At 34.6% G+C, this 16,395-nt stretch overlaps 1 pseudogene; it reads left to right on the top strand.

Annotated features, from left to right (window-relative positions):
- The first annotated feature begins 15,711 nt into the window (after positions 1–15,711).
- Positions 15,712–15,854, top strand: LOC145264510 (U2 spliceosomal RNA; annotated as a pseudogene).
- The last annotated feature ends 541 nt before the right edge of the window (positions 15,855–16,395 follow it).

A 16,395-nucleotide genomic window follows, 5' to 3' on the forward strand; every position in this document is an offset into this window, starting at 1 on the left:
ATGGACTTGGTCATTTCTTTTTTCGCATCGTGCATAACTCAAATTTACATATGTTATGACCTAAAACTACACCGTTTGTTAATTTTCACCAGGATGTGACATCTCTTGGGGAATTTTGGGGCTAAATGGTGGGGGAGGGTAAATGCTAAACTTAGTCATTATTTTATGCCTCGTTCATTGTGCACTCACGAGGGACTATACATGCTTCACTGGTTTATATTCTAATTCTCCTGACACGCGGATCTTCTTTATTATGACTGTGATGTTAGCCACCTCTCTTACGTGATCTATCTCTTTTTAGCATTTTATTTTTTTATTTACCATGACGTCATTTTGTACACGGCTCGATATTTGTATAATCGTATCCGTACTTTGATAAACAAAATTACATTAGTAAATCAGAATCAAATGTATACCTTTTCTTAATAATATATACTAGCAGAACCTATAGGAAGTCAACGGAATGAGAAATATATTTAATCGACAAATATGTTTTGATAAAGTTCATAGATTTGTAGATAGTTGAATAATTAAATTTTTACGCAGCATACATTAGTTTATGAAAATACAATACTGCCCACTTCATTTTAAATATAAAACTGACTTAATAAGATAATTAATAAGTCCTAAAGAATACTCAGAAAGTAATAGTGTGTTAGTATTGTGTTCGATACAAACAATAATAATACCACATTGTAAGAGACAGTTTTGAATTTACCTCTCAATCCATTGCTTCTTAACTAAAAATGCTCTTTTTTTCACCCTGTTTGTTTCGAATGTTATCTATTTTACATAACGTTTTTTCGCTGACTCTGCAGTTTGAAATTACTACAAGTTTCTCTCTCATGCTGTTACAACAATGATCATATATTATTATAATGATATTCGAAAACGAGGCTACATTAAAATAGAAGGTCGCCTTATTTTTATTTTTTTACTAGAGTTCCCAGATTTATGTTTTTAAAATGTTTTGCGAATTTAGTCTTATTAAAAGCAGTGTAGACGTCACCAATTGTATTCGGAATTGATAATGGTTCATGTGCGGACTAACTAAAAAAGGATAAAAAGTAGTGCTATTAAAATATAGTAATATAATATTATTATTGAAAAAAAAAACAAATATATAGTGTACATACCTGTATATTATTTACATTTTTAATGGATTTTGAAATAACTATAATAATAAACATAAAGATTTCTATATAGCTAAATTAAAATGTAAATATATAAAAAATATATTGAATGCCCAAAATTGGGGTGGTAAGTAGTATAATGGATGTATTTAAAGCCTGTGAATACAGCAGTTTTGTATATGAAAAATATTTGCATTTGGGTATAGAAATATGAACGACACAAGTAAGAAAGACACATTAAATAGATTAGTCAAATTAATGTGAAACAAAGAACAATGATCGAAATTCTTAACAGTTTTATTCTTGCTTTCATAAGGAAGGTGACATTTTACTAATACTGCTTGGCATACATCATCATCAGCAGCAGCAGTAGCATCATCATCATCAAGTGGTGTCCTGCCTGCTACAGGCATTGACGGCTAAAGCTCTCCATCTCTCTCTCTCTCTCTCTCTCTATATATATATATATATATATATATATATATATATATATATATATAGTCGTCCACATACAGTACTATTTCGCTGTTCCACAGCTCATCAGTGCTGCTACACAGGCAACTGCAACAAGCTAAGATCGAAACCAGACCCTCCCAGTGACAGTGAAGACTTCCATTACGCTATACGGCTGCTGCTGTGTGGGTAATAAATTTAACGATGTTTATATATATATATCTATCTATATATATATATATATATCTATATATATATCTATATATATATATATATATATATATCGTCATTCATGAATACATTATTGCTTATCAGTTTTGATATTGCCCAAATATTCTATTAACGTATGTATCTCGCTATAGTCCTTTGCTTCTTCTACCCATGATCCTACCAGTCAAGCTAATCTGTTCTATTCCTCTTTTTTGTAGATATGGCCCATGAATCTATTTTGGGTTTTTTTCGTACTGTCCTTATGAGGGACTTTTCTGTGTTTTCCATTTCTAATACCTCTTGGTTTGATTTTTGCACTTTTTGGTCTATTTGAATGTTTTTGTTGGGCATAATTGATGACAATCTCTTGCAGATGATTTTGGCTGGGGCTATCCGACTTTGTATTTCAGTAGTGCATCTTTCATCAGATGTGCTCTAGTATCCAAGATATTTGAATTTATCAACATGTCTAACTAGTACATTGCGACATTGTAGCTTGCATGTTGGAGCTTGGTTGTTCTTGAATACCATCATTCTTACTGTTTTACGGATGTATAAAGCAAGTCATTTTCGTTCACTTGCTTCCATATCAATATCCAACATGTGTTGGAGGGTCTTTTCGGATCTACTATTAATACAGTGCCGGCTTCATATCTAAGATAGTTAATCTTGTGTCCACCCTAACTTATAACTTTGATGCCCTTAATTTCTCTCAGTATAATTTCGCTATAGAGGTTAAATAAGTTTTGTGACAAAACGCACCTTTGGCGTACTCCTCTTCTAATTAATGTTTCCTGGCGGGCCTCTTCATCTATTCTAACTGTCATCATTTGTATGTAATAGAGATTGTTCAGAATTCTAAGATCTTTTCCATCAATGTCTAGTTTATTTAGTATTTGAAATAGGTCTTCACGTCTTACTTTATTAAACATTTTGGAGGAATCGATAAAACACAGGTAGAGGTCTTTCTGCATCTCTATGCATCTTTTTGTCAGCATTGTCATTGTGACTATAACATTTGTTGTATCCTTGGCTGAGACAAATTCAAATTGCACTTCATATATTTCAGATCGTCTTTTGTTTCGCAGTCTTATCATTAGTGCTTTCAGTAGGAGCTTCAATGTATGGCTCATCAGACTAATCGTTCTGTGACATTCACAGTAAGTTGTTCAAGGTTTCTTGGGGAGTGTGATGAATGTGGGCAGGAGCATGTTTGGTGGAATCTTTCTGTCATAAAAGCTATTGAGAAGAATAGATTGCTTATTAATGCCTATTTTACCAAGTGTTCCATAAGTTTACACTGGTATAGTCTGGTTTGTTTATTTCTTTGATGGTAGTTTCAAATTCTGCCTCTAAGATCGGTGGTCATTTTATTGGTTTGGTAATCTTGGAGTGATTTCCTCTGTTGTCATGGAAGAGGTATTCAATATATTATGCCTATCCGTTCAGTTGCTGGTGTCCTTCCATCTAGATAGTCGATGGAGAATCGCGCCTGAAGGTTGTCATGGGTGGTGGCAACGTTTGTTGTGACTGAATAGACCGATGCGAGAGCGAAAGACTCTGTTGCACTTTCCTGCATGAATACTCTCTGCCATGCTCTGCCGATGTTGCTGCTGATGCTGTTCTTTACACCTGCGTCTCTTCTCCTCCCACTGTTCATATCTTCTTTCCTCGCTCATCCGGACACATTTATGGACTTTGACTCTCCAAGAGTCACGGTCTACAGTATAGGATTAAAGGTCAACAGGGTTGATGTTGCCCGATTTTAAGTCCCTTTTGTACACATCCTCAAATCTGAGGTGTGGTGTACCGGTTAGTTTACTGACGGCTAAAGGCTCCTTATAAGTTATGTTTTGGAGGATTAAGGCCATCCTACATGCGAACGACATGTCCTAGCCAGCGCAGACGTCTCTGGTAGAGGAGGGCAAACATGCTTGGAAGATTTTCTTTGTCAAGAACGTCTTTGTTAAGAACGCGGTCCTGCCATGCAATGCCTAAGATCAATCTTAGATTGCATAGATGGAAGGCATTTAGTCTGCACTCTTCATGTTTGTAGGGGGGATCCATGTCTCGCTGCAGTAGAGTAATATGCTAAGGACACAGGCTTGATATATCCTCATCTTTACGTTTATGGTCATATAACTGCACACTCTCTGTGTCAGGCGGGCTATAGCTGTCGCTGCTTTTCCGATGCGAGTGTTTAGCTTAGCGTCCAGTTAGAGGTTATTGGAAATAATGGACCTAGATAGGTGAACTTGTTTCCCACCTACAGTGTTTGATCGTCAAAGGATATTCAGGGGCGTTGCTGACATCTTGAGCCATGACATTTGTTTTCTTGGGGCTTATTGTCAGATGTTGCAAGCGTGGGCGAGGCGCTCAATGAGTTATTGGAGGGCTTCCTCAGAATGGGTCGCTAATGGTGTATCTTCTGCGAACAGCATTTCCTTGATCTGGGCCATGCAGACTTTACTTTTTGAATGTAGACGAGCCAGGCTGAAAAGGCTTCCATCTCCTCTTGTGCGATCTTCAGTTCATGAAAAGTGTATAGTAGCAGAAAAGAGAAAAATATGCAGAAAGGATTTGAAGCAAGAACACAGCCCTGTTTTACACCACTGAGGATAAAACATTCTGAAAGTGTTCCATGGAATTCGACTGAGCCCTTCATGTCTTCCTGAAAAGCGGTTATTATTCTCAGGAGTTTGAGAGGGATATCCTATTTTTGTAGTAGCAGAAAGAGGGCTCTCCTGCTAATCAGGTCATATGCTTTCGTGAGATCAATAAAAGTGAGGTAGAGTGGTTTCCTCTGCTCTCAAACTTTCCCTGTAGTTGTTGTAATGAGAATTCCATGCCAACAGCTGATCTTTCTGCTCTGAAACCGCATTGCAAGTGACGGGACTCTTCTTAATACAACACGAGCGAAGACCTTTCCGACAATGCTGAGCAGAGAGATGCCACAGTAATTATTACAATCACCGCGATCACCTTTATTTTTGTCAAGCGCTGTAATGTGGCATTATCGCCTCCCCGGGAGGGTTACTTGGTTGAGGAACGCCTTGGGAACGCAACCAGCTCCACGAGGAATGAACGATATCCAACGATATCTAAACGATAGATACATACTGGAAACATCAACGAAAACGGGTCGATACGCCGTCGACTATAATATATATAATTTATTACACAGTTAACAAGTTGAACGCATATTTTGTCGACCCATCGCGAATAGCGAGATAATCTCAATTGTTAAATAAATTATATATATCTTATAAAAATGCATTTATCGCTATACAAGTATTCGATTTCAGCATGCCATTAATGCCGACGATGGGAAGATGTCTGCAATGACCACACAAGATAGACTCATGCCAGACAGTTTTGCTTGGCGTTGTGGATTTTCTTAGGTTTGATAAGACTGGTTGCAACTAGCGTGTGGTCATTATCGCAATCTGCACTGTTGTAGCTGCAAGTATTCCGGACACATATCAGCGAATTTTTTCTGGTAATGATAAGATCCAGTTGGTGCCAATGACGGGGCAGAGGGGTCCGCCAAGACACTCTGTAATATTGCTTTGTTTGGAAAAATGTGTTTGTGATGCATAACTCATTGAATGTACACAGCTCAAGGAATCTCTGTCTATTTTCTTTCATCTCGGCTCCGATACGGGCATTTAAATCACCGAGGAAGTATAGTTTATCTAAGGCAGAAATTGTCTTTATGGTGCTCCCTAGTTCCTCATAGAACGTCCTTTACCTCATTACTAGAGTTGAGAGTGGAAGCGTAGATACTCAGGATATTCACTGGGCCTGATTTGCTAGAGAGACGCATAGGGATGATTCTTGACGTGCCTTTGGATGGGGGGGTCAACTGCGAACTGTTCTTCACAGCCAGCCAAACACCGTGTAAGCGTGGCTCCTCTGGTTTCTTGCCTTGCCAGAAAAAAAAAGAAAAAAGTATAATCCTGTTCTCTGATACTGCCACTGTCTCCGAGTTTTGTCTCCTGCAGGGATGACATGTCAATGTTGAGCCTCTTTAACTGGCGGTTTATGATAGTGGCCATTCTTGCGTAGTCAATTTGAGGGAGATCATTTGAGAGTCCAGGACACAATCCTAACATTTCAAGTTGCCTGTCTCAGCGCTGGTGTCTTTGAAAATTTGGAAGATTTTGTTTTGGCAGGTGTACAGTTTCTGGTCTGCTTTTCGGATTTTGTCCTAGTTCCAGTTACCCAATAAAACAAAGAGACCCAGGCGAGTCAGCATCTAATTGACCAGGCACTGCACGGCTTAAGGCGGGCGATGGCTGACTAGTCGGGATTTCGATGATCCCTTCCACCGTGGAGACAACCCATAGCGTCCAAGCTCAACACTTATAACTCGTAACTGCTGTCTCCCGTGTTGTTTCTGCCCCTGCAGCAGCAGCAATCAAGTGTCCTATCCAGGGCGCAAAGTTTATGGAGATCCTAATCTACCCAGGACTTAAGACCCCCTCTCGACCTCACTAGTGTGTTCCAAAGGAAATCAGAGCAGTACATTTGGTACCAGTTTGGCTGCAGGAGTTGCCAGAGTAAGTTTGCACATCACACTGATCCGGCTTCGGGGATCCACTCCTGATTCGATAAGTTACCCCCTACACTTGGCCGTTTGGATCGTTATAGTCATATCTTGCCACGATGTGCAAACCGTTGCAAATCATTATTGATCGCATCAGGCAAGCAAATGCCTGATGAGATGAATGATGATCGCAACGAACTGCACACTGTAGGAAGATATGATCAAAAAATTATATATATATATATATATATATATATATATATATATATGAACCAAGATGGCTGCCAGAACAAACAAAAGATGTTCAGTTTGCTTTGATACTTTCTCTTCATGGTACATTAAATTGTCAGGCATTTTTATCCGTACAAAGTATTCTTATTTTTCTGAAGTGTATATTAACGGAAAGCGAATGCATTGAACTAACAATAATCGTTTGTTTCTGCATAACGAAACGGATCGGTAAAATATGTATTGAAAGTTTAATATGCTGGAGGAGCTGTTCTGGATGAAAAACAAATATTTAGAACTTGGAATGTAACTATACTGTTATTGTGTTGTATATTAACTGTTGTTATATCAATATGAATTTAGCTATTTAACAAAAATGAATTATCTCAGCTGTTCAATGAAATCTGTATATATATATATATATATATATGTGTGTGTGTGTGTGTGTGTGTGTGTATACAGATTTCATAAACCAGCAGGGATAATTCCTGTTTGTTTGGGTCTTTTTTGCGATCCGTTTTTTCCCCATTTGGCAGGCCAGTGTTCGAACGTTCTGTTCGAGTGTACAGGGGGAACGATAAAAGTGTCGATCCAACGAAAACAATACTATAGCTTCATTTTTAAACTTTTATTGAATAAATCAATTCAGGTAACTTGATTATGTAGTAGAGCTGATATCTATTCAATGTAGCCACCTCTAGCTTCAATTCATGCCTCGATATGGGTTCGGAACTTCGAGCATGACTTTTCCACAAGCACCGGTAGGATCTCGGCGAATACTCGGCGGATGGCGGCGACCAGGATGGCTTTGGCGGTTTTTTAAGGGGGTATGTTGGTGATATTCTCGACGTATTACAAAGCAAAGTAGTTCAGCAGATTCAGGTCGGAAAGGAGTGGGTAGTAAAAGACGAGTATAAAGTTGTAGCACTCCTGAAATTAAGCGTAGGTCTCTTGTGATTTGCGAGCCTGTGCCGAGTCTTGCTGCCACATCTAGGTTCTTCTAGAGTCCACTTGTTTGTACAACAGGATCACCACATTCTTTGGAACATCCAGGTACACTTTGGTGTAGACATTTAAGCCGAATACGAAGATGTGAGGTGCCATTATTTGTTTGATCACTTGGAACCACAGCAAAGGCTATAATCGTAACTGAAAACTTTGTTTTGATCACCCTGGTCACTTTTCTATTATTCGGAGCAATCTTACAATGCATTATGAGGGGGTGGCAATGTTCCTAGTGTAATAACTTGAATTGGCAGAAAGCATGAGTTGTAAAGCGGCGCATCTTCGATCTCACTCGTTAAACATTGTGTCACTTCCAAACATGACAGAAAGCACCGGTCGCTAATGGGATGTGTATACAACTGGTCAACTAATAAATAGTCTACATGAAAAAAAAAAAGAAAACTGCTTTTCATCATCTAGGGCGACAATTTATCGTTTCGCCCGGTAACAAAGAATTTAGCCATAGTCAAAAACGCAGGTAAAAATAATTCGGTACTAAATTACACGCATGCAGTGAAATAAATAACACGATGTCCTTCTTTGACACTTCCGACACTGATAGCTTTATTAGCTACATATACAAAAAGTCTTCTAGTAAAGAATTATGGCTTCTCAATTTAAAAAGGGAATAACCTATAGGTATAAAATGGCCGGAGGGAAAAATCCCATCTACCTAGTCAAACGCAATTCATTCACTAACAATAATATTTTCTAATAAATACTTAAAAAATTATGTTCTTGATCAACATATTATCACACGTTGGCGGCTATTACAAGAACACTTATGATAAAAATAATAAATATAAGAACACATTCTACTGTAACCTGATGCAGGGTAATTATAAAATCGTCGAACATATAAAACTCATTTCCACCATTGAAAATCATTTCAAACTTAAACTCATTATTTATTATAAAAATTGAAATAACTCATTTACTGATAACACTGGTTTACAAAAATAATTTTTTTGGTCTTAGGCAAGAATGGGATAATCGTTTTTTGTTTGTTTGTTTGTTAATTTGAGTCTGCTGAATTCAAATTTATAAATAGTTTTGCTCTATCACCTTTAGTTTTCTGGCTTTTAAATAGTTTTATTTTCGTATAAACATAGAATATATGTGCATATTTCAAGAGTTGCAGCATCTTATAACAAATAAATCAGGATAAAGAACACTGATTGAATCAATACACTTGGATGACACAATTACACAATTAATTGTTCCATAGATAGTCAAAGGTGTGTTTTCTTAGAAGATCTGTATTTTGCCTCCGGGATGTCACACAAGAGCATCCACCAGACATCTCTCATTATGCTGGGGTTACATTTGCCTTGATAGTTTCTCTCCATCTTTTTGGTGGAATTTTTCCTGTTTTGGTGGAATCTTTTTCCATGTTCATCACTCACTGCTCCAAGTATTAGGGTTTATAACAGATGTTCAGAGCCCAACACTTGTCCAGATCACCAATTTTACAGTAAAAACACTGAAAGCAGGCGGTACTAAGGAGCGAAGTGATGGTTCGTTTTTGTGCAACTGTTATGAAGTTCCCACACACGTAGCAGAAAAACCGGCCTTGTTGAGGCATCCACGACATCTTGACGTGCTTAAAGTCATTGAAGAATCTGAAAATATAACAAAGTAAAACGAAATCATATGAAAGGAAGGAAAATGTGCATTCGAACAACCCAAAAATGTGTAACAAGATAGCTGAGGTACAGCAACCTCCTGTGCCGCCTGTGATAAAACCTCTAGCAATGACTGCCAGAGCATTACAGAAACTGCCATAACCCGTCTTGATATATACAATATATATATATATATATATATATATATATATATATATATATATATATATAATCTGTAATGCTACCACTTATATTTAGTGCATAACAATTACAAATAAGCCAGAAGTCGCACAAAATAAGAATTTACCCTAAACTGATATACGCCTTTATCTATCGTATAAGCACAAAATGCACATTATCACTATGCATATATAAAAAACTAAAGGTAATTAGTAAAAATGGATTTAAAATTTGAATTCAGCCCAAATCAGGTAAAAACGGATATTTTGTGCTGGCCTTAATTTCTTTTAAACTAGTGTAAGCAATAATGCGGCAATTTACTAAAATGACAATTTACTAAAATGACAATTTACTAAAATGGCAATTTACTAAAATGACAATTTACTAAAATGACAATTTACTAAAATGACAATTTACTAAAATGGCAATTTACTAAAATGACAATTTACTAAAATGACAATTTACTAAAATGACAATTTACTAAAATGACAATTTACTAAAATGACAATTTACTAAAATAACAAGTTACTAAAATGACAATTTACTAAAATGACAATTTACTAAAATGGCAATTTACTAAAATGACAATTTACTAAAATACTAATTTACTAAAATAACAATTTACTAAAATAACAATTTACTAAAATGAAAATTTACTAAAATAACAATTTACGTAAATAACAATTTACTAAAATGACAATTTACTAAAATGACAATTTACTAAAATGACAATTTACTAAAATAACAATTCACTAAAATGGCAATTTACTAAAATGACAATTTACTAAAATGACAATTTACTAAAACCTAACAACGCCGTGTATGTTTCTGAATGTCTTATAGGGAAATATCTCCAAAAGCATCTCGTATATCGGAATGACTAGAACCAGTATATCTCACCGGCTTAAATGTCACCTGCCTTCCTATATACCAACACCTTGAAGCACATGACACGCCCAAAAACGAATTTAGAAACATTTTAGTAAAAAAACTCCTCCATTTTAATCGTCTCACATTGTTACCTGAGCCTCTCAATCATGGAAGACTTATTCATTCGCACAAACAAACCGACCACCAATTAGGCTCAATATTAGGGCCCAGGTGTAAGTGATTTTAAAAGATTTTAAACGATTCTAATCGAACTTTTCAACAAATTCACTAAACGCATTTTTTAACTCATGACTTGCCTGAAGACGACTCATGGAAGTCGAAAACGTTCGGGATTATGGCAGATTTCGTTTTACACTTGAACAGAATGTTCGGACATTGATCTGAATAATAGAAAAAAAGGATAACAAGAGAAATAAACAAGAATTTTGTTCAATGAAACATGCATAAGATATATATATATATATATATATATTTATTTCGAAATAAATAAACATCCAATGTAGATACAGAATATACACATATAGACAGAAAGAAAAACATTGATGATAAGTCGGATAGAAGATAGAAAAAGAGAAATAAATACTAGGTTAATCGTATGCATTTAACTACGTCTCACGGACAGAATCGATAAGTCATCACCTGCATAGGTTTGCATGTTTTATTCAATGCCACAGAACTCCTCTTTACGTCCAACTTCCTACACCTACATCCATGACTTTACTATCATCTCCCCGTTTACTGCTTCTTATTATACCTTCGTTTCTCTATCCGCCATTTCTCTCCAATCATTGCACAAATCGTGCTCTATTTCTGTATGCTCACGGCACAAGAGTTTTCGATTCAATAGAAAATTACCAACAGTGAGCACAACGAAATATGTGCCGATTTCAGATAAATAAATGAGTCGTGATTTGAGAACGGTGTGTATGTGACTAGAACTGGCTAGCAAACGGACGTATTGAACATGTAGTTAATAAAAAATAGTTAAGATAGAAAAATAAACACGTTTATACTATGTTCGTTCACCGCACAAACCGTCTTCGCCTGCTTGCTGTGCAGGTTCGATATCATAGGTCAATTCCAATACCGGACACAGTGTCAATAGTATGTATAACTATACGTTCAAACGATATTATAATCAGATGGCGCCATTTACTTAAACGATAACGAATAAATATCATGTGGGCAACAATTTAATTAGGGATAATTTCCTGACGAAGTCTCCTGAAAATGAAACACGCAATATTCTCCGTTGCTTAATTGCTATACATATTTTCGTAACTTTTTACCTAGTTTTCTTTATATATTGAGCACTGTTGAAATAAATACTGAAAATTTACTAATAAATTTATATCTCCTCATAGTAATCAAAGTGATTAAATAAAATAGCAATACACACACACACACACACACATATATATATATATATATATATATATATATATATATATATATATATATATATACAGTATAACTCCTATAATTTTAACATCCGCTTCGAGGATGCTGTTCAAGTTTCCTGACAAAAATGTGCTGCAGTTAACTTTAATTTTCTAAGAATTAAGAAATAGTAAATGAAATTCATTGCTATATGATACTTCAAGTATATATTAAGTTGACGATGTATTGCAAGTAAGAATTGTTAAATATTATTACTAGGAAGAAACATTGAAAATAAATTAAATCTACTCTTACTTGTTAGGTATTTATTACCTAAGTTATCATCTACAAAATCATACATTTATGTAAAATACAGTTTTTTTTTATTAATTGAATGAGTCTCATTGCAATTTCAATTTTCATCGATTGGGCTCTCGGACGCTGCCATTGTATTCTGTATGCCATCGTGAAAATTTAGTATTTCTTGGTTCTGTAGTTTCTTTATGATGATATCTCTTCGGGGTGACATTGCTTGCAAGACATAGTTGTCACAAAAGTAAGGACTTTTCTCTAGAAATTTTATAACCGTCTCCATAGATAGACTTTTCCGCATCATCCCATGATATTACTTTATCAGAGTGTTCTTGGTTATTTACATTAGGATCAAGAAAATGGGAGCTGTCGCTATTTTCATCACCATTACTGGCTTCAGGATATTAATCACTAGTTTCCTCGTCTTGTTGCACACACATTTCAACATCATTTTCATTAAGTGATTTAAGAACAGCGTGGTTGGTCGCTAACCGTTTGGTTTCAAAATTTTTTCTAGACCAGATGTATTCTCTGATTCTTTCAGTTCAGAAGCCTTTGGCGCTTTGCATAATTTACCCCATGCTTTGTAAATGTGGTTGCTCGAACTTGATTCAATGCACTTGCGAGACAAAATATGGGATTTTTTATAGTAAAATGGCGCTGAAAATCGCTTATACTCACGGTACTATTTATCATATTCATCATGAAATTATTTCTGTAGAAACATTTTAAGTTCCAAATAATCCCTTGATCCATAGGTTGGATGAGAGAAGTCACATTAGGTGGTAAGTAGCACACAAAAATATTCCTGCTAGATGACACTAGTTCTGACTCAGACGAATGTGCTCTACAATTGTCCAACAGAAGCACGCACTTTGACAGGTTTACCTAAGTAAAGAAAACAACTCTGGACAACTGGCACAAATTCTTGCAAAACCCATTTTATTAAACAACTGTTTATTCATCCATCCATTTCGTGAAGAATAATAGAATCCTGGCGAAGGCGAAACTCCTTTCAATGCTCGGAGACACTTTGATTTGCCGATGACAAGAAGCTTAAGTTTATGAGTTCCAGAAGCATTAACTTATACCATCTCTGTTAGTCTTTCTTTATTTAATCTGAATCCATTTATTTTCTGCTCCTCGGATCCGGGTATAATTTTTGTAGGTAAGCACTTCTAATTTACGCCACCTTCATCAGCGTTGTAAACATCCTCTGATGTTGAACCATAATCGGCAATTATCGTCTTGAATTTGTCACAATAATTTGATGATGTGTGTGTATCAGCGGATCGTTGTTCGTCTGGCATTGTTAATTATCTTATACCATGTCTAATCTTAAAGCTCCTAAGCCAGCCTTCACTGAATTTCATATCTTCTGCTATATCCAACTCTTCTTTAAGAGATTTTGATTTAGCAATTAACATATGCCCAGATATTGCTACACCTTCATTCCGTTTTGTTACAAACCACTCATGCAATATTGGATCGAATTCAACTTGCTTTGGTATGCGAAGAGTCCTTTCTTTAACATGCCTTTCATTTGGAGAGAAAGGAGCAGCCTTCAATATTTCCTTTTTTTTCCTTTTTATGTAAAACAGTGTACTTCTTCCAATTTTTATAATCTCTCAATATAACGCTGTTTTCAACTCAATCATCTAATTTTTCTATAATTTGAGGTTTTTCGAGTAATGTCAGTGTCACTTGTTTTCTTTAAGAGTTTCAAGCCATTGTGCTGGGTTGTTTTACACTACTTTAAATATAGCAATAAAAATACACTTAGTGTAAATTAATTATCAATAGCTAATCTGCATTAATTATATAGTACCGATATTTGCATTTATGTGCAATATCTGACTAAACCATGTAAATAGTTTTACTGCAACTCCGCATCAAATATGCTAATACAATTTCAATGACGAGACAGTTCAAGTTTAGAGAAAGTCCAGGTTTAGAAGAAGTTCAAATGAAAGGAAGTCCAAATGAGAGGAAGTACAAACGAGAGGATGTCAAATTTAAGAGGAAGTTCAAGATAAAGGAGTTTTACTATATATATATATATATATATATATATATATATATATATATATATATAAGAAAATAACCTTTTGAAAATCTGCATATAAGGGAAAAAACAAAAATATATTATTCGACAAGGAATACTGAATTAAAAATTAAGAAATCCTTACACCGCGGATTGTCAACATATTCCTATTTCTCATCAGAGGAAAAATAATAGCACAATATAATGATGAAATGCTATTTAAAACATAAAATGAAACTGCAAAGTATGAATACTAACATATTTGCATTAAATTAAATGTATTTGAAATTGCATAGCAAATGGGACTAACTATTTCCACAAAAAGTGGCTATAACAACAATTTAGTATAATTCTTTCTTTGTTTTCCTGAGTTCGTCATTAACCCATTTACGAAAAGGCTGTATTGGCTAATTGGAACTGAAAATTTCGCATTTTTATTTTATTTCAGAATAAGTTTTATTTTGAAAAAAACATTATCTTTATTAAAATATATATCCCTTCTCTTCATTAACTGTACTTCAAAATTTTCTTTGGATCCTCTCTACTTTGGATTTTAATTTACTTCATCGGATTGACCTGCCTTTGATTTGCATCTGGATATTACCAAATATGAATTTCAACCTGCCGATGTTCATTTACCCCCCCCTATCTATTTGATATTCCAGAACTCTTTGATGCTATAGCTACTCCCATATGCTATTCAATTCAAAAAGGAAACTGTTTCTTTCATACAAATATGTTAGTATTCATATTTGCAACTTCATTTCATATTTAAAATATAATTTCATCATTATATTGTGCTATTATTTTTCCTTTGATTAGAAGTAGGCAATATTTGAAATTCCGTATTGTAAGGACTTCTGAACTTTTTATTTAGTATTCCTTTGTCCGATATAATATATTTTTCTTCCTTATATGAAGATTTTTAAATTTTATTCTCCAGTTTTTAACTTTTGCATCTGGTTTAAAAGGTTCATATAAATATTAAAAATATTTATAACTTGTTTTATATTATACTCGGACTAAAAGTATTATTATTCTTTTATTAATATATATATATATATATATATATATATATATATATATATATATAATGTATTAACAAAATCAAGACTTCATAAAATGAACTAGTTGCAAGAAAAAGAGCTTATTTAAATATTAATACATCACCTTATTTTCGTATCCTTATTTAAAAACCTGTCATAAGAAGTTACCACAACACCCCGTAGCCATTTTAATATCTTTTGATAATACTATTCATTGAATTCCTAAATTAGATTTCTATATTTCACATAATCAATTTTTATTATTTTCATGTTTTTTTAATTTTTATTTTTATATTTATAATATGGCCAGAACAACCTAGCTTAAACGTTACGGTTATTTTTAGTTTCGTATTCGCCGAATGGTGGCTTCAATGTTTCCAATATATCGACTATCTTATTACTTAGATTTAATACCAGTTTTAGGCTAATATTTTATTAATTTGGGAAATAAAGAATGGCATAACCTTAGCATCATTATATTATTACGCTTATCGCTCCGTCCGTTATCTTGCTTGCATCCCTAAAAAACGAAAGTGGAATATTCCAAAAAGTGGAATATTCCAAATAAACCTTGTCACCCTTTCAAAGGTTCAAGGATTGAAATATTAAAAAAAAAAATTGGCGTCGCTGTTGAGGCAAAGCTAATAAAAATGATATGTCTTTCTTGGCCTTTTGGCTAAGATCAAAGTGTAGTATATGTTCTTCAGTTGCTACATTTCAATTTCTCTCTCAGTGGAAGGAAATCCTTTACGACTAAGACAATTTTTCTACACGTTAAAAATCAACCCTGGTGTTTAAATCTGTCCCGTGGGAAGGCATTGGGAATATGTACTATGTTAAATATAACAAAGTTTTAATATTAAAAAAGTAATTGGAAAAAGTTATTTCTGATTTAATTAAAAATGCCCTGGAAATGTTACTTCTGATTAATTATAAAATGCCTTGGAAAATGTCCGTTCTGATTATTTTTTGTTTACTTGCCTCCCCACAAGGGCGGAATTGGACATGAGGTCGGTTATAAATTTAGGGGGAAACCAGCTCCCCAAACGGGGAACTCTGGTCAATAACAAAAATAAAAATTGTATCAGTAATGAAGGATTTTCCTTCATTAACCAAGACCAAAAAGGGGGGATTTAAGTCACTGGAATGCTGAAAGTGATACTACACTCAGAAATCCATGTTGAAGCAATGGTGTCCTAAACCCTAACCGTGTAATGTTTTTATATATTACTTTCGAAAATCTGCTGAAACAGCTTTTGATTTAAACATTATTTTATTTCAATTATATTTTAAGCAGTGGGTTAAGGGATATAAAATCAGTTCCGGAAATTACTCAAAC

The sequence above is a fragment of the Euprymna scolopes genome, chromosome 3 (assembly GCF_053919585.1).
Source record: "Euprymna scolopes isolate OS-2025 chromosome 3, ASM5391958v1, whole genome shotgun sequence".
NCBI classification, from domain to species: domain Eukaryota; kingdom Metazoa; phylum Mollusca; class Cephalopoda; order Sepiida; family Sepiolidae; genus Euprymna; species Euprymna scolopes.